At 40.0% G+C, this 23784-nt stretch overlaps 1 protein-coding gene and 1 long non-coding RNA gene across 5 annotated transcripts in view; both read left to right on the plus strand.

The window, feature by feature from the left end:
* LOC147835480 (uncharacterized) overlaps window positions 1-3007 on the plus strand; it is a 4108-nt gene extending 1101 nt beyond the window's left edge. Inside the window, exons 2-3 of the long non-coding RNA XR_015497532.1 lie at window positions 1253-1416; window positions 1488-3007. This is a non-coding gene — a long non-coding RNA (uncharacterized LOC147835480). The remainder of the gene's footprint in view (window positions 1-1252; window positions 1417-1487) is intronic.
* fbxl17 (F-box and leucine-rich repeat protein 17) overlaps window positions 1-23784 on the plus strand; it is a 379419-nt gene that overhangs the window by 46185 nt on the left and 309450 nt on the right. The window lies entirely within an intron of this gene.

Here is a 23784-nt window from a genome sequence, read left to right on the forward strand (position 1 = left end):
CCGTCATCACCCGCACCCTCAGTTATATCCGCGTCTAGGGTGGCAGAATAGAGAGGGCGGCGTCCCCAACACTACCTCCACCTCTCGTGCCCTCAGTTATATCCGCATCTAGGGCGGCAGAATAGAGAGGGCGGCGTCCGCGACACTACCCTCATCACCCGCGCCCTCAGTTATACCTGCGTCTAGGGCGGCAGAATAGAGAGGGCGGCGTCCCCGACAATACCCTCACCTCTCGTGCCCTCAGTTATAAAAAGTAAAAAAGACCGCGACACTACCCTCATCACCCGCGCCCTCAGTTATATCCGCGTCTAGGGCGGAAGAATAGAGAGGGCGGCGTCCCCAACACTACCTCCACCTCTCGTGCCCTCAGTTATATCCGCGTCTAGGGCGGCAGAATAGAGAGGGCGGCGTCCGCGACACTACCCTCATCACCCACGCCCTCAGTTATACCTGCGTCTAGGGCGGCAGAATAGAGAGGGCGGCGTCCCCGACAATACCCTCACCTCTCGTTCCCTCAGTTATATCCGCGTCTAGGTCGGCAGAATAGAGAGGGCGGTGTCCGCGACACTACCCTCATCACCCGCGCCCTCAGTTATACCTGCGTCTAGGGCGGCAGAATAGAGAGGGCGGCGTCCGCGACACTACCGTCATCACCCGCACCCTCAGTTATATCCGCGTCTAGGGTGGCAGAATAGAGAGGGCGGCGTCCCCAACACTACCTCCACCTCTCGTGCCCTCAGTTATATCCGCATCTAGGGCGGCAGAATAGAGAGGGCGGCGTCCGCGACACTACCCTCATCACCCGCGCCCTCAGTTATACCTGCGTCTAGGGCGGCAGAATAGAGAGGGCGGCGTCCCCGACAATACCCTCACCTCTCGTGCCCTCAGTTATAAAAAGTAAAAAAGACCGCGACACTACCCTCATCACCCGCGCCCTCAGTTATATCCGCGTCTAGGGCGGAAGAATAGAGAGGGCGGCGTCCCCAACACTACCTCCACCTCTCGTGCCCTCAGTTATATCCGCGTCTAGGGCGGCAGAATAGAGAGGGCGGCGTCCGCGACACTACCCTCATCACCCGCGCCCTCAGTTATACCTGCGTCTAGGGCGGCAGAATAGAGAGGGCGGCGTCCCCGACAATACCCTCACCTCTCGTTCCCTCAGTTATATCCGCGTCTAGGTCGGCAGAATAGAGAGGGCGGTGTCCGCGACACTACCCTCATCACCCGCGCCCTCAGTTATACCTGCGTCTAGGGCGGCAGAATAGAGAGGGCGGCGTCCGCGACACTACCGTCATCACCCGCACCCTCAGTTATATCCGCGTCTAGGGTGGCAGAATAGAGAGGGCGGCGTCCCCAACACTACCTCCACCTCTCGTGCCCTCAGTTATATCCGCGTCTAGGGCGGCAGAATAGAGAGTGCAGCATCCGCGACACTACCCTCATCACCCACGCCCTCAGTTATACCTGCGTCTAGGGCGGCAGAATAGAGAGGGCGGCGTCCGCAAAACTACCCTCATCACCCGCACCCTCAGTTATACCTGCGTCTAGGGTGGCAGAATAGAGAGGGCCGCGTCCCCAACACTACCCCCACCTCTCGCGCCCTCAGTTATATCCGCGTCTAGGGCGGCAGAATAGAGAGTGCAGCATCCGCGACACTACCCTCATCACCCACGCCCTCAGTTATACCTGCGTCTAGGGCGGCAGAATAGAGAGGGTGGCGTCCCCAACACTACCTCCACCTCTCGTGCCCTCAGTTATATCCGCATCTAGGGAGGCAGAATAGAGACGGCGGCATCCACGACACTACCCTCATCACCCACGCCCTCAGTTATACCTGTGTCTAGGGCGGCAGATTAGAGAGGGCGGCGTCCCCGACACTACCCCCACCTCTCACGCCCTCAGTAATATCCGCATCGAGGGCGGCGTCCGCGACACTACCCTCATCACACGCTCCCACAGTTATGTTCGCGTCTAGGGCGGCAGAATAGAGAGGGCGGCGTCCCCGACACTAACCCCACCTCTCACGCCCTCAGTTATATCCGCATCGAGGGCGGCGTCCCCGACACTACCCCCACCTCTCACGCCCTCAGTTATATCCGCATCGAGGGCGGCGTCTGCGACACTACCCTCATCACACGCTCCCACAGTTATGTTCGCGTCTAGGGCGGCAGAATAGAGAAGGCGGCGTCCCCGACACTAACCCTACCTCTCACGCCCTCAGTTATATCCGCATCGAGGGCGGCGTCCGCGACACTACCCCCACCTCTCACGCCCTCAGTTATATCCGCATCGAGGGCGGCGTCCCCGACACTACCCCTACCTCTCACGCCCTCAGTTATATCCGCATCGAGGGCGGCGTCCGCGACACTAACCCCACCTCTCACGCCCTCAGTTATATCCGCATCGAGGGCGGCGTCCGCGACACTAACCCCACCTCTCACGCCCTCAGTTATATCCACATCGAGGGCGGCGTCCGCGACACTACCCTCATCACTCGCTCCCACAGTTATGTTCGCGTCTAGGGCGGCAGAATAGAGAGGGCGGCTTCCCCGACACTACCCCCACCTCTCACATCCTCAGTTATATCCGCGTCTAGGGCGGCAGAATAGAGCGGGCGGCGTCGGCGACACTACCCTCATCACCCGCACCCTCAGTTATACCTGCGTCTAGGGCGTGAGAACAGAGAGGGCGGCGTCCGTGACAGCTCCCTCGCCGATCCATACAGTGTAAAACAGCACCGACAGAACGCTACCCCAGATAGTCATGCAGTGTGAAATTATCTGTGACACGACTACTTTAAAAATCCTGCAGTCTGAACTCGGCATTAGACTCGTTAGTAAGGCACACTTCTGTTGATGATGCCAATCTGGTAACCTTACGCTTGTGTGTGTTTTGAACTAGGCGTGCAATACCTAGCTCAACCACTGGGTGTCAAACTTGCATACTGCCCCTTTAAAAATGAAACGTCTTTGACAACACGTAAAAGAAAAAACAACTTGCATACACCAAAAGAACCGTTAAACAGAACATCTAGCTGTGACATTTCCAAATCATGGTAAACCTTGAAACCGTTCATCGCCCCATGCCTACTATTAACTCCTGCTTAATTCTGATCAATCGCTTCTTAATGTCCTGCTGTGGTCCACTGCATTTCTAATGCTCCACCATAAAGCCATCACTTAAAAACCACAAATATGCCATCCATTTTTAAATGCAGCGTACAGCGGTTTTGACTGTGTGGTGTCTGAAATACATATATATTTTGCTCATAAGCGATCTGTCTTTTGTTGCTGTTGCTCCAAACCTGCAGAAGAGGCTTATTAATGTATTTTTCTTATTCATATGATGATGCAGATAGTGAGGGTGGTCAGATTTCACAGAGGGGAATAAAATTATTATTATTATAGTTTATTTTAACCCTGTTTACGCTCATATAATAGCTTAAGATTCACATTTTCATTTAGTTTTTTTTAAATTAAGAACAATATGCACTATTCTGTAAAGTTGTGCCTTTGTCTTGATGTCAGTGCTGCTTTTTCAGTTTTTGTGCATCTTCTGTAGCGAGCGCCGGGTGTTTCTTTACGGCTGATTTTCCTCATCTGCTGTTCTCTGTCTGCTGGTTTATTCTGCAGCTGTGAGCTTCATTCTGGCCTCATCTGGAGGTGAGATGTGACGAACTGCTGTTCTCCGGCCTTTAGAAAGCTGTTATTCCTGTGTGAGGACCGGCACCCGTCACACACACTCATCAGCGCTCTTGTTTCTGGCCTGCAGAGGCTTTATATCTGCAGAATGAGGCTGATTGTTTCCTCTGAGTGAGACGCGTGCGGATAAAGAGAAGTCGAGTAAAGTCCCCATTAAATGGAAGTTGAGATTGTCTTTTTCACACATTGTGACGTACATCCAACTGAAAAAGTCCTGCTATGAGCAAAAGTGTTAGGCTCTGCATGTTTTTTTTATGGTAACCGATTGGATCGTTGATAGATGGGTGTGGCTAACAAAATATAGGAAGTTTGAGGAATGGATGAAAGCAGGACAGAAACAAGCTCCGCCCACAAATGACTAATGGGCTCACCCTAAAGTACTGAAAGCCCGCCCTTAATGACTGTCTGCTCTGCTCTAAAGGACTGATATCCCCGCCCTAAATGACTGATAGCCCCACCCTTAAATACTGATAGCTCCACCCTTAATGATTGATAGCCCCGCCCTAAAATATTGATAGTCCCACCCTAAAGACTGATAGCTCCACCCTCAATGATTGATAGCCCCACCCTAAAATACTGATAGTCCCACCCTAAAGACTGATAGCCTCACCCTTAATTATTGATAGCCCCGCCCTAAATTACTGATAGTCCCACCCTAGACTGATAGCCCCACTCTTAATGATTGATAGCCCCGCCCTAAAATATTGATAGTCCCACCCTAAAGACTGATTGCTTCACCCTTAATGATTGATAGCCCCGCCCTAAAATATTGATAGTCCCACCCTAAAGACTGATAGCTTCACCCTTAATAATTGGTAGCCCCACTCTAAAATACTGATAGTCCCACCCTTAATGATTGATAGCCCCGCCCTAAAATACCGATAGTCCCACCCTAAAGACTGATAGTCCCACCCTTAATGATTGATAGTCCCGCCCTAAAATATTGATAGTCCCACCCTAAAGACTGATAGCTTCACCTTTAATGATTGATAAACCTGCCCTGAACTGCTGATAGTCCCACCCTAAAGACTGATAGCTCCACCCTTAATGATTGATAGCCCCGCCCTAAATTACTGATAGTCCCACCCTAAAGACTGATAGCTCCACCCTTAATGATTGATAGCCCTGCCCTAAAATATTGATAGTCCCACCCTAAAGACTGATAGCTCCACCCTTAATGATTGATAGCCCCACCCTAAATTACTGATAGTCCCACCCTAAAGACTGATAGCTCCACCCTTAATGATTGATAGCCCCACCCTAAAATACTGATAGTCCCACCCTAAAGACTGATAGCCCCACTCTTAATGATTGATAGCCCCACCCTAAATAACTGATAGTTCCACCCTAAAGACTGATAGCCCCACTCTTAATGATTGAAAGCCCCACCCTAAATTACTGATAGTCCCACCCTAAAGACTGATAGCCCCACTCTTAATGATTGATAGCCCCACCCTAAATAACTGATAGTCCCACCCTAAAGACTGATAGCCCCACCCTTAATGATTGATAGCCCCGCCCTAAAATATTGATAGTCCCACCCTAAAGACTGATGGCTCCACCCTTAATGATTGATAAACCTGCCCTGAACTGCTGATAGTCCCACCCTAAAGACTGATAGCCCCACTCTTAATGATTGATAGCCCCGCCCTAAATTATTGATAGTCCCACCCTAAAGACTGATAGCTCCACCTTAATGATTGATAGCCCCGCCCTATAACTATACACTATTAACACAACACTATTATTTATTACTATTTTGTTTTTACTGCAAAAAAATGTGGTGTTTCATTTAATGAACAACACAATACAGCATTTATCGTAAGCATTCAGAAAGCATTTCAGCATTCTGTAAGCCCCACTGAATCCTATTTGACTCGTAAATCTCAGAGTGTTTTATTTTGTTGGCTGTAAAGCTGTTTGATGATGGATGTGTTGATTCGCACTCCTCAGCGTATATATTGTATATGTGTGTAGATGATGCTCTCGGCCTGTTTGCTCTCTGAATGAAGTGCAGAATGAGAGTAGATGTTTCTCTGGAAATAGATTAACTTTAAACGAGGGTCAGTGGCTCGTTCCCTTCGGCCTGATTGAGGAACATTAAGCTCATTACTAGAGCACTGATAAAACCAGCCCTGATGAATCTGTGTGTGTGTGCGCGGCTCTACATACAGATAAATGCAGAGTCAAAATACTGATCAAATGAAGGCATTTTTAGTTAGATTAAGCAAAATCCATTGAAGGAAAGTCATTTCACTCGGTGGCCGTCCTCTCATCTGTATGTTCGGGCGTTCTGTTTGAAACCTCAAATTCTCCAAAGCGTTTTGCCAAGCTTACAGTTAAATTACATATCTGGAATCATCAATGAAATTATTTTTCTGTCTCTTAAGTTTTGTTTCTGAAGCCTCCAATCAAACAATTTCCACACTCGAAGGGAACGAGATCACGACACCAACCTCCTTTTCATGCCTGCCAACACTCCCGTTTTTCCCAGAATTCTCCCTTATTTCAGACCCATCTCCCGACCATCTCTCGTATTATTCTGTCTCCCAGAGTTCCACAGCCATTTACACCCCCCCCCCCCCCCCCCACACACCTCAGCTTTTTGGTACAGTCCGGTCCACATGCGCACCAAACCCAACACGCAAACATCTTCATATCCACTCCCTGCTCTTGAGTTTGCGCGCATCCCGCCCGCTCTTTACTTCGCGTATCACCCCATCACCTCACTCCCCCACCCGCTCTTCACTTCGCGTGCACCCCCACCACCCCACCAATTGCCACCCCCGGCTTTTCACTTAACATGCAGCCCCGGATAAAATTTCCCGTATTTTATGATCCGAATGTTGGCAGGTGTGCTCCTTTTATGGCTGTTTCACATTACCATTTTCCCAACACTGTTCCTGAAGGCACACCAACAGAACACATTTTAACCTCTTCTTAATCAAACACACCAGAATCATCTCAGCAGAACATTAGAAGAGACTCCAAAACCTGAAATGACTGGGTCAGATAAAGAAGACATCCAAGATATGTACAGTTGGTGTGCCTCCAGGAGCAGGGTTGGGAAATACTACTCTTAATAAGACCTCCTCCAATTGTGCTGGTCTTCGGATATAATTGCCAACTTGGTCTTGAAGGTAAATCTCCTTCAAAAATGACAGTGACTAGTTGTTTAAGTTTGTAGGTGTTCGAGTAGTTGCTGGCATATGACGTTCATTTCATGTGGATTACTAAACCAGAGAACATTTGTTTCCAAGTGTAGTTGTTTGGTTTAAAAGTACAGATTTTAAGATGTATTTCTCATGTGTTTGTTTACATTGATAATGAAGCTGCAGAAACTGTTGCATACACACGGGTATGGTACAAGCCCCTCCCCCAGAGGATCATCAGTCTGTATCAATAACTGATTGGCTCCTGTACTGGAAGGCGGGACTTCTTTCGGCATATTCATTGTTACACTTTTCCCATTGAAAACTATAGGAGTGACACGTCTTGTGTATTCTATAGTCTTATAATTCTGGTGTGGATTGAGCTCCTCTGCCTTTGCTGTAATATATTATCGGCTTGTGTTCATTTTAAAGGACACCTGCAATGCTGCTTTAGAATTTTGCTGAAATTAGGTCAAAATAACCATAATGTCTGTTTTTTATATATATAATAATCTTTATATCACCTTTAAATGCTGTATAATAGTCATCCAAAACGTGTTGTTGTTATTTTCTGTTTACATCTCATTAGAAATAATCAGCAGTGCAGCAATACAGACTTTCCTCTAGGTCTTCATTTTATTGTGATTTTGTTTTTGGAGGGGACTAAATGTTGCTTTAATTTGTTTATGTACTTATTTATTTTGCAATCAGCTCTTAAAGACAAACTTCAGAACGTGACTGAGCTTTACTTCAGCTCTATTACAGCTTGTGTTTTTTTTTTCCTGGCGTCTGTAAGGGATCTGTGTCTCTGTTTGTTTGAGGCTCATTTTGAAGGTTTTTCCCCTCTTCCTTCCGGGCCCTGTTGAAGCAGATGTCTGAGAGTCTGGATTTACAGCTGATGTGGTTTTTCTGCTGCTGACAGCCTCTGGAAAACACTGATACCTGATCAAGTGCTGCAGTTGAGGATATCTGTGCTGTGAAAACACCAGACCAGCAAACTGTGTTTTTATGAATGATTCATCAGTGCTCGCTCCGCCGGGACAAATCACTAATGCTCCTTAGCTTTCACTGGTCAACATAAACACAGAAAAGGCTATTGATTCCAGTTGGAATAGTTTTGGTAGAAGAAAGGGAAAACTTAAATGAGACTAATGTCAGGAAAGAAAGGGAAGAATGGAAGGGAGGGAGGGAGGGAGGGAGGGAGGGGGGAAATGGAAATGGAAAGGAAATAAAGAGAAATAAATGAAATGGAAAAAACAAAGACAATTGTGTAAAAAATATAAAAAAAATAAAAAGGAAAGAAAGGATTTTGAAAAGGAAATTGAAAAGAAAACATGGAAAGAAAGAAGAAGGGAAAAAATAGAAAGAAAATAGAAAGAAGGGAAATGGAAAGGAAATAGGAAATAGAAAAGAAGAAAGGACATGGAAAAAAGAAATAGAAATGAAAAGAGGAGGAAATGAAATAGAAAGGAAATAGAAAGGAGGAAAATGGAAATAATGGAGGAAGAAAGGAAATAGAAAAGATAAAAGAAATGGAAAAGAAGAAAAGAATGGAAGAAAGGAAATGGTAAAGAAGAAAAGAAAATAGAAAGGAGGGGAAAAGCAAATAGAAAGGAAATTGAAAGAAGAAAAAGGAAATAGACATGGAAAAAGGAGGAAAAGAAATGGAACAAAGGGAAATAGAAAGGAGAACGCAAGGAAATAATGGAGGAAGAAAGGAAATAGAAAGGATAAAATAAATGGAATAGAAGAAATGAATGGAAGAAAGGAAATGAAAAAGAAAAAAAAGGAAATAGACAGGAAGAGAAAATGAAATAGAAATAAAGGAAATGGAAAGGAAAAAGGAAATTGAAATGAAAAAAGGAAATAGAAAAGAAGAAAAGGAAATAGAAAAGAGGATAAAATGAAATGGAAAGAAACGAAATAGAAAATATGAATAAAGGAAACAAAAGAACAAAGAAACGAGTAAGAAAAGAAAAAAACAAAGGAAAAAGACGAAAATAGGGAAAAAAGGAAAATAAGAAAGGAAATGGAAAAGAAAGGACATATAAAGGAATAAGAAAATAAATAGACAGGAAAAAGAAAGGAAATGGAAACAGAAAGAAAAAAAGGAAATTGAGAAGAAAAGAAATGAAAAAGAAGAAATCAAATAGAAAACAAGAAAAGAAACGGAAAGGATGAAAGGAAATATAAAGGAAAAAGGAAATGAAGGAGAAGAAAGCGAAGAAAAAGGAGGAGAGAAGGAAATAGAAAGAAAGGAAATGAAAAGGAAAGAAAATTAGACAGGAACAAGCAAGGAAATAGAAAGGAAATGAAAAAGATGAAAGGAAATGGAAAGAAAAAGAGGAAGGAAATAACAAGGAAAAATCAATGAAATAAAGTAAATAGAAAGAATAAAGAAATGAAATACACGGGTAGACAGGTAATAGGAAGGATGGAAGGAAGTCTTCCAGCAGCAGCAGTGTATGTCAGCAGTGTGTTTGTTAGTGGTGTGTTCAGAGTCTCGGTTTAATCTCCGCTGTATGTAGAGTTCTTCTGTAGTTCTCCAGCAGTCTCTCTCTCTCTCTCTCTCTCTCTCTCTCTCTCTCTCTCTCTCTCTCTCTCTCTCTCTCTCTCTCTCTCTCTCCCTCTCCCAGCTGGGCTTGTTATCGTGTCAGCTCAGCGCAGGTAGTATCATAAAGTGGAGTGTATTTCTCCTGCGGGGCCGTCAGGAACGCTGCTGAAACCCAATACATGCACGGTTGGGGAGACACGCTGATTGAACACTTCCTTCATTATATGAAGACATTGAGGGAGGACCACGCTGCGCTGGGAATTAGCCAGGTCTGCTGACAGAAAGTATTACAGAGCTCATTTATTAGAGAGTCCGACTGCTTTATTTGAACGCAGTCAGCGGCGGGACGGAGCGGGCCGCAGTAAAGCAGAATATTTATCTGTTCTGCCTGACGCTATTAGACTCTCCAATGGACCATCTCTCTGTAAAGTGGAGCGAGGAGTTTCATCTCCACATTAGATTGAATTGAGCACAAACTGCTTTTCACAAAGTTTTCCTGCTCAATTAGAGCATCCGCGTGTCCACATCCAGGGGGAAGCCGCCGAATTACCGTCTGAACGCTTGTCTTTAGGGAACGTCACAACACGCAGGCCCTATTTATTTGATGTTTGTCTTTTTGTTTTGCAAAGTTGAAGTTTGGTCTATTCAGCGAGGGATTACATTGGCTGAAAGTGGAAGTTATAAAGCAACAAAAGATTTTAGTTCACGTAAATCTTTGCTGCAACTTTCTTTTCATCAGAGAATCCTTAATAAATCTGAAGTTTTCCGAAGCAGCACAAACTTATTTCATGATATTAATCATAATAATAATCAATCATAAACGTTTCTTGATCATCAAATCAAGGATGGAGAATTCTGCTGACAGTTCTGCTTTACATCACTGAAATAAAAAAAATTATAAGTTTTTCATATATTGACATAGAAAACTGCTTTTTAAGATAGAAATAATGTTAATTTAATGGGTTACTACTTTTTTTCTTATTTAATATCTCGCAGACCTCTAAAATAAATTGTTTGTATAACTTATTGGTCTGCCTTTATTTAATTTATACAGTGACGATTTAGAAAAGAAGCAAGTAAATATATAAATTAGGAAGAAATTATGAAGAAAGGAAGAATAAAGGAAATAGGAAAGAAGGAAGGACATAGAAAGGAGGGAAATTGAAAGGATAAAGTTTATAGAAAGGATATTGAAAGATAATTGATAGAAGGAAGAAGAAAGGAAGGAATAAAAAATAAAAGAAGAAAAAATTAAATAGAAGGGACGGAATGAAATAGAAAGTAAACCGAAAAGAAGAAAGAAATAGAAAGGAAATGGAAAGGAAGAAGAAATTAAATGGAAAAGAAGTAAATATAAAGAAAAAGAAAGAAAGAAAGAAAGGAAGGACAGAAGGAAATGGAAAGGTAGAAAGGAAATTGAAAAGAATAAATTAAATAGGAAGAAGAAATGAAATAGAAAGAAAGAAAGAAAGAAAGAAAGAAAGAAAGAAAGAAAGAAAGAAAGAAAGAAAGAAAGAAAGAAAGGACATGGAAAGAAATTAATAGAAAGGAAATGGATGGGAAGAAAAAATAAAATTGACAAGAAGTAAATAGAAAAAAAGAAATAAAGAAAGACTGAAAGGAAATGGAAAGATAGAGGAAAGAAAAAAAGAAAATGCATGAAAGAAATAGAAAGGAAATGGATAGGAAGAAGAAATTAGGAAAATAGAAAATAGGAAAGAAGGAAAAACATAGAAAGGAGGGAAATTGAAAGGATAAAGAATATAGAAAGGAAATGGAAAGATAATTGAAATAAGGAAGAATAAAGGAAGAAATAAAATGGAAAGTAAGCCGAAAAGAAGAAAGAAAGAAAGAAAGAAAGAAAGAAAGAAAGAAAGAAAGAAAGAAAGAAAGAAATAGAAAGGAAATGGAAAGGAAGAAGAAATTAAATAGAAAAGTAAATAGAAAGAAAAAGAAAGAAAGAAAAAAAGAGAAAGAAAGAAAGGAAATAGAAAGGAAGAAGTAATGAAATGGAAAAGAAGTAAATAAAGAAGTAAAGAAGTTTGCGTCTTTAATAAACTACGGCAGTTTGCGCTCACTGAACAGTAAGAATGATAAATAAATCCATATGAAACAGCCCCTTAAAAGTCACGTCTCGCTTTCGGTTTCGGGCTTTGGCGCGTTTTGCACTCACACACAAGCATACCGCGCCAAAGCCCAAGTGTACTGCGCTCAGGCACACCTCTTCCAACCGGGCCAGGGCCGGCCAAGTGAACCGTGCCTGAGTCCAAATCAGCACACTCACACTTCTCAAACGATCCGGGAAACGGGCCTGGGCACGGTACGGATGGCATAGTGTGAGTAGGCCCTTACTGTGAGGTCACAGTGTTAACCACTGAGCCACCGTGCCGCCCCATTGTGATCGTTTTCCCAGTGTTTTTTCGGTTGCGCTGACGGTTAGGCTTTTGACCTAACAAGCTCTCGCATTTGATCTGAGTTTGGCAGCTTTTCTGTAACCCCCCTCCCACACACACACACACACACACACACACACACACACACACAAATCTGTCTGTTGTGGTGTCTGTAAACCTTCACACACAAACACAAAACACTCAATAGCCTCGTTCTCCTCTGCCAAAGCGGGTTTTGGGGAACGCGATGGAGTTTGGTTTTGTTTGTCGAGGATAAAGAACTACGAGCGGCCGCTTGCCAGCGCTCATGTTTCCTCTATTGGAGGTGAGACGAGGTCCTGCAGGTCACACGCACACACACACACACTCCAGACGGTGCAGAGCGACTCTAATCCTCAGAGAGTCGCACCAGCAGCCCTGAACAATAGTGTAGACGCAGCGGCGATTCTGCAGGCCTCGTCACGCTCCGCCGTGTGTGTGTTGCGTTTACGCTCCTGACGGCCTTTATTCTGCTGCCAGAGCTGCTCATGAACGGATGTGAACGTCTCGTACTGTGAATCGAGGTGTCAGATCAACACTGATCAAGCCACTCGCTGATTTAGGGGACAAAGCGGACAGGGGTTTTGTGCTTCTCTCTCTTCGGGACCTTTTGGAGAGAGTTTCTCCTTCAACCACAGCTGGGCGAGACTGTAGGGGTTGGACAATGATACTGAAACGCCTGGTTTTAAAGCGCAATAATCCATTAGCATGGGGTAGTTCCTCCTCAATACAGCATCAGTTGGTCTTGGGAATGACAGATACGAGTCCTGCACCGCTACCAGAGGGATTTTGAGGCGTTCTTCTTCATAGTAGTGTTCAGTTCACTACATGATGCTGCTGGAGGAGCATTTCCTGACTCGCTCCTCTGAAACACCCCAAAGTGCTCAATAATGTTTAGATCGGGTGACTGTGCAGGCCATGAGAGATGTTCAACTTCACTTTCATGCTCATCAAACCACTCTGTCTCCAGTCCTGCTGTGTGTATTGGTGGATTATCATCCTGATACACACGCCATTGTCTTCAGGATACGATGTTTGAGCCATCGGGTCACATGGTTCCAGAATGGTTGGGTAGTCCTTGGCAGTGACCCAGATCTCAGCACTAGTATTGGACCTAGGGAATGCCATGATATTGAGCCCATACCATCACTGATTCACTTTTTTTAGAGTGTTGATTTATTTTAATAAAAGTGTCTGGAACTAAAATATCGTGGAAAACTGCACTTGTAATATTTTTGAATGCTGTATGTTATTTATTTACCCAGTCATAATTATAAAATGAATAGTAGTACTGGTAATAGTACTACCAGAATGGGAAAAAATAACATTTAATCAAAATAACCCAATGCATTGGGTTAAAATAAACCCATAGTTGGGAGGTTGCCATAATAACCTATAGTTGGGTTATATGTTGGGGTATTTTTAACTCGACTATTTTAACAGAGTGGACTCATCAGAGAACAATACATGTTCCACATTTCCCACAGCCCAAGATTTCCAGTGATGGAAACCAGTTTGGCATAGGCCAAGCGAGCAGAGGCTACATCAGCCGGTCATGTACTGTATATTGACCCTGTGGAGATCCAGACCAACAGTTCTGCTGGAAACAGGAGAGTTGAGCTGTACATTTACTCCTGCAGTGCAGTTTAATTCGGGCGGCTGCACTCTAAAAAACGTTAAGTTAATTATTTAACCCGATGGTTGAGTTAAACATATTTGGTGCTTTGTTGGGTTATTTTCAACCTTTATTAGGTTATTTATTAATAACTAATAATAATTGCTGCTAGTACTGCTATTCATTTTATATTATGGCTGTGTAAATAAATAACATGCAGTTTTCATAAATATTGAAAATACTTGATTTTTATTACATTTTAACACACCTTTAAGGGATTTTATCAGTTAATATAGATCAGCCATTTCAGTGTGATCATGTCATTGGCCCATGAACATTTCCTGCTTGTTATCAAACTACTTCATAACTGTAACAAGAGGCAATCCAATCATAACATTAAGGCTGCTTTCACACCTGTGAATCGATTCAGTTGTTCTGTAACAGAGATTACAAATGTTACATTGTTGCTCTTTGCTCTTGGAGCGGTTCGCTTTCACACTGCAAAGTTTCTAATCGGACCAAAAGAGCTAAAACAAGTCACGTGCGAGTAAACTCTCCTCACATTGGTCAGACTGTCAGGGTTTATTTTGCAGAGTCCCGCTAAGCTGTCAGGAGAGGTGGTGGTTTTTTTGATGATTGAGGAGAGATGCGGTGGGGAGGGGTGAGAAGGGTGCGCAACGATGCCTATTTGAGGACCGGGAGGGAGACGCGAGATTACCGGGAGATCATCACTCGTTTGCGGGCATCCGGAGACTCGTGAAACTTCCCGCCATACTCATAATTCTCTCTTCATATAGCCGTAAGCCTATTACATATCCATAAACACAGTGATATAACCGCGCTCGGATCGCTTTCTCACTGCAATCGAACCGATCCAGGGCTCGTTTCAATCGAGCCGAGACCACCTCATTCAAGCGATCTCGGAGCGATTACTTTGGCGGGGAACAGAGCGCGATTGCCCTGTTCACATATGCCAAACGAACCGCGCTAACTGGGCAAACGAGACAGGTTCCCAAACAAAAGTGTAGGTGTAAAAGCACCCTAAAACAGCTCTAATAGCATTATTTATCAATATGTGGCTCTTTGGAGATTCGCTGAAGCTAAAGAAATTAAAAATGTTTAACAGGAATTACTTTGAGACCATTGTTTTTGTTTACATCCCTCAAAATAGTCTATAAAATGTGAGTTTGTATCATCAATAATCAAAAGTGCTGGTGAAACGGTTATAAAAAAAAACATGACACAGATAGGTAAGTAAAAGAAAAACAATATTATTGCATTATAGCTTAAATAAACTTTACAATGCAAAAACAACATTCATTTATTCATATTCATCTGCTTTTCCTGGGCTGGGTCGCAGGGGCAGCAGTCTTAGGAGAGAACCCCAGACTTCCCTGCCCCCAGACACTTCCTTTAGCTCCTCCGGGGGGGGGAGGGGATCCCGAGGCGTTCCCAGGCCAGCCGAGAGACATAGTCCCTCCAGCATCTCCTAGGTCTTCTCCGAGGCCTCCTCTCGGTGGAGGAGCCGCATGTCGCGCCGCATGATGTCTATTCGCGTGTTTGCATTGACTTAACATGTAAATCACTCGCGCTTGACGCGCGTTCCAACATTAGAACAATGTTTAATGGCTCAATGTGTTACAGCAGTGTTTTTTTAAAAGTCTAAACATTTTATTGATATAGTGTACAACCAAGCACATGTGGTCAGAACACAAACGAGTCGCAGGTGATGAAGTATTAAGCGTTCTCCCAAAGTAAAGTCTGTCTAAAGCTAGGTCCAAGCAAAAAGTGTCTGTAGCTCCGCTCACTCTCCGCCTCTTTGCCCTTGTTTGGTATCCCGTCGTGAGTGCGATGACGCGCGAACAAAATGGCGACAGTTGGCCACTCCTACTTGTGGCTTCTTTTGCGCTCTTCAGAAACCTATGGGTGACGTCACGCATACTACGTCCATATATTTTACAGGCTATGTAAACAACCCAATAGAGGTTAAAAATAACCTAACAAAGCACCAAATAATTTTAACTCAACCATTGAGTTAAATAAATGACTCAACGTTTTTTAGAGTGTACTCTGGACACCGCAGCTCTTAACAATCACACACACTTGCTGTGTTGGTCACAGATGTGCCTGCGAGATGTGCACCAGTAATCTGTCCTCTTCTAAACTCTGATATGTCCCCATAATGTTGTGTGTATCGCTGTATTTAAAGCAGAACTCTGCTGTTCCTCTGCTGATGAAACTCAACACTCTGCTCTGCACAATGAATGAAGATGCTCAAAATGCAATACTCAAATTTAGCCATCAAACCTCCAGCACTAGGTTGGCCAGTGTTTCAGTTTTATTGTCCAACCCCTGTGTATATTAATTATGTCATACCTGCCATTAATTTTAAGTTGTTTTTAAGGTGAATAAACTATTGTTGTTGTGCTTATAATAGTCTGAGCATGTGCAGTTGAATGCCCATCCTCATGCACTGGTGCTTTCATGAGACACTCTTTATGAAGCTGAATTAGTTCTGCAATGCTAAACACAGAAAACGCACACAGTAACAAGTGTTTGTGTGAATCTGACCAGGCTGAAATGAGGCTGTGGTCAGATGTTCTGCTGGAAAGACGCCCAGCCTCCTGTTGCTTTAACAATAGCAGGAGAGTTAGAAAGTTGCAGCGAGTTACTAACATTTCCCGATAAGAGAACACAAACTAAACACAAACTGCAGGATCTGACAAATGTGGAGTTTTAGATGTGAGAGATCAGCTGCTCGTACCTTTCTCACAGGTAGGAAAAGCACTTCCTCTCAGAGCTTAATTATGCAAGATGTATATACAGTGGATGTCAAAACTATTAGCCCTCATGAAATTATTATTCTTTTCTCAGTTAACATAGTTTAACAGAACATTAAAAAGAATTCACAGTATTTCCTATAATATTTTTTTTCTTTCTGGAAAAAGTCAGATTTGTGTTAATTTGTTTAATTGTTTTTTTTTTTAATTTACTATATATTTTTTGTAAATATTGTTGAAGTTAAATAAAAAGTGATAATATATAACATATATTTATTCTATGCATTTTTAATATTTGTTTTATAACATTTTATTGCATAAAAATAACCAATAAACTAATAACTAATTATTATTATTATTATTATTATTATTATTATTATTATTATTATTATTATTATTATTATTATTGCTGTTGTTGTTGTTTTTTTAGAAAAAGATTTTTGTTCTAGTTTTTCTTGAATAAAAGTTTTTATTTTTATTTTTTATTTAAATTAATTTTAAAATAGTTTTTCAATTTGTAATTGTTTGAAAACTATTTTTAAGACGGTGTTAAAGTTTAAAATGCTGTTAAAGGTAAATAAAAAGTGATAATATATAAAAATATATTTATATATTTATTCTATGCATTTTTAATATTTGTTTTAATACATTTTGTTACATCTAGAATTAATTGATAAACTTATAACAAATTATCATTATTATTATTATTATTATTATTAGTAGTAGTAGTAGTAGTAGTATTGTTATTATTTTTTATAAGTAATTTTTTAAAGTTATTTTTATAAGTAATGTTTAACAGAGGAAAACCAAATTCATAGTATTCCCTATAATGTTTTTCTTTCTCCTGAAAAAAAGTCTGATTTTGTTTTAGTTTGGCTTAAAGCAAAGTTTTTATTTATTTATTTTAATAAAATTTTTAATCGTTTGTAAATGTGGTATTGTTTGAAAAACATTTTTAGGTTAAAGTTTAAAACACTTTAAAGTTAAATAAAAAGTGATAATATATGAAAATATACTTATATATTTATTCTATGCATTTTTTATATTTTTAAATACATTTTATTACATCTAAAAATGACTGATAAACTAATAACAAATTATTATTATTAATATTATTATTATTATTATTGTTGTAGTAGTAGTAATAATAATAATAATAATAATAAATAACAACAACAACAATAATAATAGTTATAATATTATTAATATATTATTAGTTATTATTAGTTTTTAATGCTTGATGCTGGTGATTTTACCGATTTTGTCTTATGGATTTTTTAATGCTTTACATGTATTTGATATATACATATATATATATATATATATATATATATATATATATATATATATATATATATATATATATATATATATATATATATATATATATATATATATATACGCCTAAAAAAAAAAAAAAAAAAAAAAATATATATATATATATATATATATATATATATATATATATATATATATTTTTTTTTTTTTACATTTTTTTTTTCATGCAAATATTAATAGTTGTGTTTTAACTCTTGAAGCTGGTGATTTACAGTATGTTCAATGCTTGTCTTTGCTGTGCTGGTTGGTTCTGCTCTGGGATTTTATTATATTAAAGTGATGATCTTTAGCAGATGTCGTTCACTTCCCTCGTGCCCCTGAAATGATCTTCCGTCGCTCCTTCGCTCTTCACTCTTCCTCCATGCACGAGTGAGACTGAAATGGATTTGTGTAATTGGCGTCCCATTAACGAGCTAATTAAACGAGGAGTGTTGCAACCCGAGGCGTTATTGAAATGACTGGGTCACAGTCGAGTAAAGCTCTTAATAGAGTGCAGGGAGAGAGGAGAGCTGATCATTCACCTGTACACATGTGCTGCTGCTGCTGGATTCTCCGCTATACTGTCAGGATACTCCTCCCTCTCTTTTTTTGGTAGCTGCAGAAATGATGTGTAATAATTTCATGATGCTTGACTTACATGATGAGGCTCATCAAATAGGGAAGGGAGAAAAAAACGTCATTAATGCATCCTGATTCATTCTCTAGCAATTCTGAATCGATCCTCAAAAATTCAGAATCAGTTCTGTATTCAGTTTGATTCATCGATGCATCATGATTGTTTCTCTAGCGATTCTGAATTGATTATCAAAAGATTCAGTTCGTTCATTGATGCATTCAGTTGATTCATTGATGCATCACAATTCTTTCACTCTTTATTCTGAATCGATTCATTTGATTCATTAATGCATCACAATTCTTTCACTATGTATTCTGAATTGATTCTCAAAAGTTCAGAAAAGACTCAATTGATTCATTGATGAATCACTATTTTTCTCTATATATTCTCAATTGATTCTCAATAGTTCTGAATCGATTTATTGATGCATCCCAATTTTTCCCTTGTGATTCAGAATCGATTCTAAAAAATTCTGAATCGATTCAATTGATTCATCAATGCATTGCAATTCTTTCTCTAGCAATTTTGAATCCGTTCTAAAAAGTTCAGAATCAATATTCAGTTCATTTATTGATGTATTCAATTAATTAATCGATGTATCACAATTCTTTCTCCAGCTATTCTGAATCGAATCTTAAAAGTTCAGAATCGATTCAATTAATGCAACAGGATTTTTTTTACTAGCTATTCTGTATTGATTCTCAAAAGTTTAGAATAAATTCAATTGATTCATCAATGCATCACAATTCGGTCACTAGCTATTCTAAATTGATTCCCAAATTTTCAGAATTGGTTCTGTATTCAGATGATTCATTGATGCATTCAATTGATTCATCGATACATTAGGATTCTTTCTTTAGCTGTTCTGAATCGATTCTTAAAAGTTCAAAATCAATTCAGTTCATTCATTGATGTATTCAATCGATTCACTGATGCCTCCACATTCTTTCACTAGCTATTCTGAATTGATTCTCAAAGATCAGAATCGATTCAATTGATTAATCGATGTATCACAATTTTTTCACTATAGCGATTCTGAATTGATTCTCAAACTTTCAGAATCGATTTTGTATTTAATTGATTCATTGTAGCAGAATACAGAACTGATTCAGAGAGTTGTGATGCTTTGAGTCATTTAAAGACATAATCGATTCTGAACTTTTGAGAATAGATTCAGAATTGCTAAGGAAAGAATCTTAATGCATTCTCTGGTGATTTTGACTCAATTCTCAGATGTTTAGAATTGATTCTGTATTCAATTAATTCATTGATGCATCATAAATCTTTCTCTAGGGATTCTGAATTGATTCTTAAAATTTCTGAATTGATTCTGTATTCAATTAATTTATAAAAACATCGAAACTCCTTGATGAATCAATTGAATACAGAATTGATTCTGAACATTTGAAAAATTCATTCAGAATTTCTAGTGAAAGAATCATGATGCATCCATGAATCAATTGAATGCAGAATCAATTCTGTACATTTGAGAATTGATTCAGAAACCTTAAAGAAAGAATCGTGATGCATCAATAAATAAATTGAATACAGAGTTGATTCTGAAGTTTTGAGAGTAGATTCAGAATTGGCAGCAAAAAATTGTGACTCATTGATTCTCAAAAGTTCAGAATCAATTCTGTATTCAATTGATTTATCAATGCATCAGAATTATTTTTAAGGGATTTTTAATCAATTACCAAATGTTTAGAATTGATTCTGTATTCAATTGATTCATCAATGCATCACAATTTTTTCTTTAGGGATTCTCAATTGATTCTCAAATGTTTAGAATTGATTCTGTATTCAGTTGATTCTTTGATTCATTCAATTGATTCATTGATGCTCTAAAATTCAGAGTTTATTATGTATTAGTTTGATTCATTGACTGATTCAAATGATTCATCACAATGCATCACAATTCCTTAGGGATTCTGAATTGATTCTCAGATGTTCAGAAAAGATTCAATTGATTCATTAATGCATTACGATTCTTTCTTTAGTGATTCTGAACTGATTCTCGAGTATTGACATGATCTGTATCCCTGACTCTGTTTATTGTATATGATTAATATGCCGTTGGTTGTTCATTATTATCTGTAATTTTTCTGAAGCTGCTTTAAAACAGACAACTCTTTGTGTTTGTGTTTTTGTGTGTGTGTGTGTGTGTTTCAGTTTGTCTTGGAATGAATTGTTCTCTATTCCTCAATGTAAAAAATAAGCACAAATCTAATTTTGGGTCAATTACTGTATGCAAATGAGTGTAGAGTGTCTGTCGAAAGGAGTGTGTTTAACTGTTTACCGTGTTAAGTGTGTGTCGTGTGTAAATGCAGTCGCGCTGAAGTGAAATTCAATAGAGTTTGAGTCAAGATGCAGATTACTGAGGGTCAGTTCACATCCCTGAGCTCCGCACACACACACACACACACACACACACACACACACACACACACACACACACACTACATTGCATACACACAATTCATTTACTACACTTACACACTCATTCACACACAATATACATTTACTTACACCCACACACATGCTATACACTCACACACTCATGCGCTTGCGCGCGCACACACTCACACTATACATTTACTCGCATGCACACACACACACACTCCACTTAAACATTTAAACATAAACGCATATACACATACACATTATTGGTCTGTAACACACACACTCTCTCCTACACACTACACACTATACACTTAAACACTTTCACATTTACACACAAACACACATATATACATATTTTCACACACACACACATATACATACTCACAAACACACACACATATACATATTCTCTTACACACACACACACACACACACACAAACATATGCATATTCTCACACACACACACATACATATTCACACACACACACACACATATTCTCACACACACATATAAATACATATTCACACACACACAAACACTCATACACACTCACATTTGCACACTCTACCCACACACTGTACATTTACTCACATTCACGCACACACACGCACACTATAAACTTACACACTCAAGCACTCGCACACTACACTTACACAGTCTTTCACACACACTATACATTTGCTCACACTCACGCGCACACACTGTGCACTTACACACACTCACACACACACTATACAATTACACGCTCATACACACACACACTAAACATTTTCTCACACTCACACATACACACACATTATGCACTTACACTCTCATGCACTCACACACTCTTACACCGACACACACGCGCACACACACTAACAACCAAACATATATACTCTCTCTCTTTAACTCATACTATATACTCTCTCTCTCTCACACACACACACACACACACACACACACTCTGTGTCTCAGTGGCCCTCTGTGCTCTGGACGCTGATGTTTTTAGGGCAGTAAACAGTGTTTGTCCGCCGGCGGTGTTTGCGCGCATCCGTCTGGAGACTCATGAGCTGATGAAACGTGATGTGTGTGTGTGTATGTGTGTGTGTGTGTGTGTGTGTGTGTGTACAGTGTGTGTGTCTGTGTGTGGCTTCTGGCTAATTACAGGTGTGTTTGATAGAGTTCACCTTCCTCCAGGCGTCTCAGCTGGAGACACACACACGTCTTCAGAACTGCTCATCCACATCATACACCTCAGAAACGCACACACACACACACACACACACACACACACACACAGGACTCTAGGCCACTCCTGAACTCGTCTGCTGCTGGCGACTACTGCCTTTGTTGATTGTTTATTTTTAATTAGATGCATAGAACAATTAATAATGACTTTTAATTATAAATGACTTATATTATAAATTATTTATTAATAAATTTTTTGGGGCATAACAGTGGCACAGTGGTTAGCACGATCGCCTCACAGCAAGAAGGTTGCTGGTTCGAGTCCTGGCTGGGTCAGTTGGTGTTTCTGTGTGGAGTTTGCATGTTCTTCCCGCATTGGCGTGGGTTTCCTCCGGGTGCTCCGGTTTCCCCTACAGTGAGTGTAAATGAGTATGGGTATATCCCAGTGATGGGATGCAGCTGGCTGGGCATCGGCTGCATAAAATGTGCTGGATAAGTTGGCAGTTCATCCCACTGTGGCAACCAATCAATTAATTGACAGCTAGCTAGTGTTTTCTGCGCATGCTGTTTCACATTCATGTTATTAACGCCAGTGACTGTACATGAAAAGACTTCATGATTTTAAATATTTGACCTGCTGTTGATGTAATATATTTTATTTAAAGCAGTAATCAGTTTAATTGTGGATAAATGAATTGACACTAGTATATTGTGAGCGTGCACTCTTTAATTCTTTATTTTGCGTCAGTGAGTGTAAATGAAGAGACGGAGCTGCCGTGATTGCTGATGCAGGATTGATTCTCTGCACTAAATGAAAAGCTTCACTTTGCTGAACCTGTAGGAGGTCAAGATTCTCATTAACTATCAGTCATCAGACGCTCACATTATACAGCGCACCCTGTTTAACCTCATTTTCACTGTGTTTGTTGCCGTTGAGCTCAATTACCTCAAACTTGAGTGGCTGTCAGGCTTTAACCTCACCCAGACTGACTGCTGGAGCTCAGACGGGCCGGGAGTTCAGCGGTCAGATTATTTACATCCTCCGCTGCTGACACTTTTGTGTCTTTCTTCTTATTATTATCTTGCTGAATCTGTGAAGGTGTCATGCAGTGTGTGTGTGTGTGTGTGTGTGTGTGTGTGTGTCTGCTGTAATTAAATTCTTGCTTTGATATGTTTTTTTTAATTAATTTATTAATGCTATTTGAAACATTTAAAGTAGATCTATCTAAAGTACACGTTTTAATTATATTATATTTTATTATATTGTTCATTCATTGATTCATTTTCCTTTAGATTAGTCCCTTTATTCATCAGGAGTCGCCACAGTGGAATAAACTGCCAACTTATTCAGCTTATGTTTTACACAGCGGATGCCCTGGGAAACACCCATACGCACACACACATACACACGCACGCACACACACACACAAACACACACACTCATACACTATGGACATACAACTGTGGGGGAAACCGGAGCACCTGCAGGAAACCCATACCAACATGTAGAGAACAGTGTGTGTGTGTTAGAGAGAGTGAGTGTGTATGGGTGTTTCCCAATACTGGGTTGAAGCTGGAAGGGCATCCGGTGTGTAAAACATATGCTGGAATAGTTGGCGGTTCATTCCACTGTGGCGACCCCTGATTAATAAAGGGACTAAGGTGAAGAAAAATGAATAAATATTTTATTTTATTTGTATTTTGTATTTGTATTTAATTTCTACTTTTATTTAATGTTTTTTTATTTAATTTTTTACTTTTTATATGGAAATATTTAATTTTGTTTCCAAAAAGGATTGGTTATTTTATATTTTTTTCTGAAACTTGCTTTAAGTTTAAATATTTATTTTTTAAACATTTTTATTATAATATTTTCGATTTTATTTAATGTTTTATTTTATTATTTTTAAATGTTTTTTTTGTATTTTATTTTAATTTATCTTAGTTTATTTTTATTTGGTAACATTTAACATTTTTATTATTATTTTTATTGTTTTGTTTTATTTAATTTATTTTATCTT

The sequence above is a fragment of the Danio rerio genome, chromosome 8 (genome assembly GCF_052040795.2).
Source record: "Danio rerio strain M-AB ecotype USA chromosome 8, GRCz13ab, whole genome shotgun sequence".
Taxonomy (NCBI): Eukaryota; Metazoa; Chordata; class Actinopteri; order Cypriniformes; family Danionidae; genus Danio; species Danio rerio.